Source organism: Tympanuchus pallidicinctus, unplaced genomic scaffold (genome assembly GCF_026119805.1).
Source record: "Tympanuchus pallidicinctus isolate F22 unplaced genomic scaffold, pur_lepc_1.0 scaffold4, whole genome shotgun sequence".
Classification (NCBI taxonomy): Eukaryota; Metazoa; Chordata; class Aves; order Galliformes; family Phasianidae; genus Tympanuchus; species Tympanuchus pallidicinctus.
The window spans coordinates 36,738,926-36,742,329 of record NW_026294758.1 but is presented as its reverse complement, the minus strand read 5'-3'; positions in this window follow the sequence as shown (position 1 = coordinate 36,742,329).

Below are 3,404 nucleotides of genomic sequence, written 5' to 3'. Positions count from 1 at the left end.
AGATAACAATTATATTGAAGAATTTGTGACTATTAAAAAAGTTACTTATATTCTTGAATTTTCACTTAATTTGTTTTCAGAAATGCTAATAGCCTTTCAGGACTCAGAAGGATGTCTGCCTCACATTACCCTGAAAATTGCGTGTATAAATTTTACCTGCTGTTTGCCACTTAATTTCTTGATACAAGAAATACATTCTGGTGTACCAGGAGTCCACATCAAAATTTTGGCAGAAAAGAGTGCCTGCACAAGTGGCTTCTGTGAGACAAGGTGTAGGACTGTGTTGGACACAGTGAATGCACAACGGACTCACCACAGGACATGTGCAAGTCTGTCAGCAGCACTGGTGGTGCCACTGTGAAACATTTATTAAGGGTAAAAAATGCTGTGTAACAGCTGGGAGATAGGAGAGGGAAAACATGAGAGAAATGGCCCTGCAGCCCCCAAGGCCAGTGCAGCAGGAGGGCAGGATGAGCTCCAGGCACTGAGCAGCAGTTTGGCTGCTGCCTGTGGATAGGACAGCAATGAACCATGGTGCTGGCCCACACAGGACTGTGCCACAGCAGTGGTCCACGCTGCAGCCATTGAAGGACTCTACCCTGTGGCAGGTATGTCCTGAAGGAAGCTGCAACCCGTGGAGAGACCATATGGCAGAAGGAACTGCAGCCCGAGGGGGATCCGCACTGGAGTAGTTAGTTCCTGATAGACAAACCTGTGGAGAGGACTAAAGCTGTTCTTGAAGAGCTGCATCTGGTGCAAAGGACTGTATCCTACGCAGACACCGTCGAGAGACCTCACACTGGGAAGAAGAAGCAGAGGCTGTTACAGAGGCCTGTGGACTAACTCCTACATTAGAGATGTAAGAGGTAGAAGAATTGAGGATGAGGGACTGAAGTTGACCCTGGGAAGAAAGCAGGGTGGAGGGGAAAGTGCTTGTCTTTTTTTTTCTTAGTTTCTTACCACCCTACTCTGTTGTTTATTGGCAGTAAATTCATTATTCCCAGGTTGAATCCATTTTGCCTTTGATGTTAATTGGTAAATCATTTCTCTATTCTTATCTCAACCCTTAAGCTCTTAATTCTTACTTTTTCTGCCCCTGTCCCATGAAGGAGAGGGAATGAGAGACTGGCTGGGCAGGCATTGCTCAGCCATCTGATGTCAACTTACCACGTATAGCACATTGCATTAGGCCAACTGCTTTAGCGAAACCTATATCCCTGTTTGACTTTTTAGGTGATAATATAAAATGAGCACACACTATTTGTAATTAAATAATTAAAATAAAGGTCAAAAATTCCTGCATCACTACATCTATACGTTTTTCAAACTGCATAACAAACAGTGCAAGCATAGTTTGTATCTACAGCGTTCCTTGTGGACAAGGATCTGCAGACTACCTAGCTGGTGTTCAATAGTGTAAACATTGTGATCTACTAATAAAGAAATGTAAAACACATTAAAGTGTACATTTATATTCATATGCCAAATTTAATTTCAGCAGTTAATGTATTTTAGAGAATACATGGAAGTACCATTCTTGAGAGGTTCTTTTCTCTGCCAGCACAATAATTTATTTTATGACTTCTAAAGAGAAAATCCAAACATGGCATTGATGCTGCAAATAGAGGTAAGTTACATGAAATGATGCTCTGGAAAAGATTGGAAAAATACATGAGAAAAGAACAATCTACTTTCAGACTGAGATGCTACTGGCAGTGAAATTCAGGTAAAAAATATTTACATGTAGATCAACAATATTCATACACTGAATTCTTAACTATCATCAAACAAATATGTCAGAATTAGAACAGCATATTCTACGCTCATACTTACATATTACAGTCTATACTCCTCCTGTACTCACAGTTCTGTTCTGCTACTTCCTCATTCCACCCCACTGCACTCTTACTTCTACACGCCTGACTGTGATGCTGGATTTTGTTCCTTTAGCATTTTGCTAACAATACACCTAAGACTGGATGGCTGCCAAACTACTTTACAGAGCCCAGCAAATGTTACTTTGTCTTTATACATCACAGTTGTGAGAATAATTTCATCCTTGACTGCAAGTCTGAAAAAAATACCTTTTTGAGCAAACACAGTGTTTTCCTTAGTATTTCTAAATGCCATCAACCACATATACACTGCAATAAATTGCTGCAGACCCAATTTTCCAATTCCCTATGTGAGAAAGTTCAAGAACTACTGCAGAATCTTGAGTGAGTCATTGGGTTTTGTCAGGGTAAGAGAAGAGGCCTCCCTATCACTCTCTTTTTTATTTACTTTTTGAATTTGGATTGCATAGAATGCATCTGCAGTACCAGTAACACCAGCACTTGTTTCTGAAGAGCTTAATTCTTCCAAGATACTGATCTAAAGTTCTAGTTCTGAAAATTTACAAGCAAATTTAATGGACAACCACATACACCTAGAAAACTAAAATGGAAAAGAAAAGAAAATGAAACGTTAGTGCATTCTTGGGAAATTATAAATTAGCTATAGAAATATGTGGCTACTACTCGAAAATGATTAATATGTTTCTAACTGTTTTCATGAAGTCTCAGAACTCTAAACAATATTTTCTAATGAAATTCTGAATTTCTGTACTTCAGCATGAATTTTTAGTAAAAAGATATACGTGCGGGAAAATATTACAAAAAAAAATGTGTAAGAGTTCTGTATTTCAACAATTTTTACTCCAGATTATAAAAAACCAAATATTTTTTTAGTTCCAAAAGTATCTGCCTATCCTTTAATTTTCCATTTTTGAAAGGAACTTTTTCTGGAAATACAAATATCAAGAAATATAAAATGTTCTTTGGGTTGCCCTAATAGAAAATTCCTTAAAGAGACAGAAAGACCTACAAAAGTATGCAAGAACTTTGAGTCTAAGCGAGCCTCATTCAATGTCACAGAAGGACATGCTATTAACAGAAACTAAGATGTCATTACACATTGAGTAAAATGTCAGCCATGATTAAACTAGTAATGATGAAAAGCTGAGCAGAAGAAATAAATGTATTATTGTAATTATGTAATAAATATTTGATGAATTAATCCAATTTCATTTGAAATTTCATTTCAAAATAAATTTAGCTCTTTGACCATGTATAGCTAAGTACAGCTCTGGTAATGAAAGCTGTACAAGAATTACAGCCTGCTGCACTCTGTGTTGCCAGCTAACTCTGCTTAGTGTTCCTCAGGCTAAGATGCATGGGCATTGTGAGGGAACATCTAGTTAGATGTCTAGCAGCAGTGCTGAATAACAGTGCTTAGTTCCTGTCTATGCCCCTTATGCTTAATATGGAAAATTCAGTGTTCCTCAGGCATTGGAGATCCCCCTGCAATATCATCTTACACATGAACATTACCAAGCTGGACGGAGAATAGAAAGCATTTGTCCT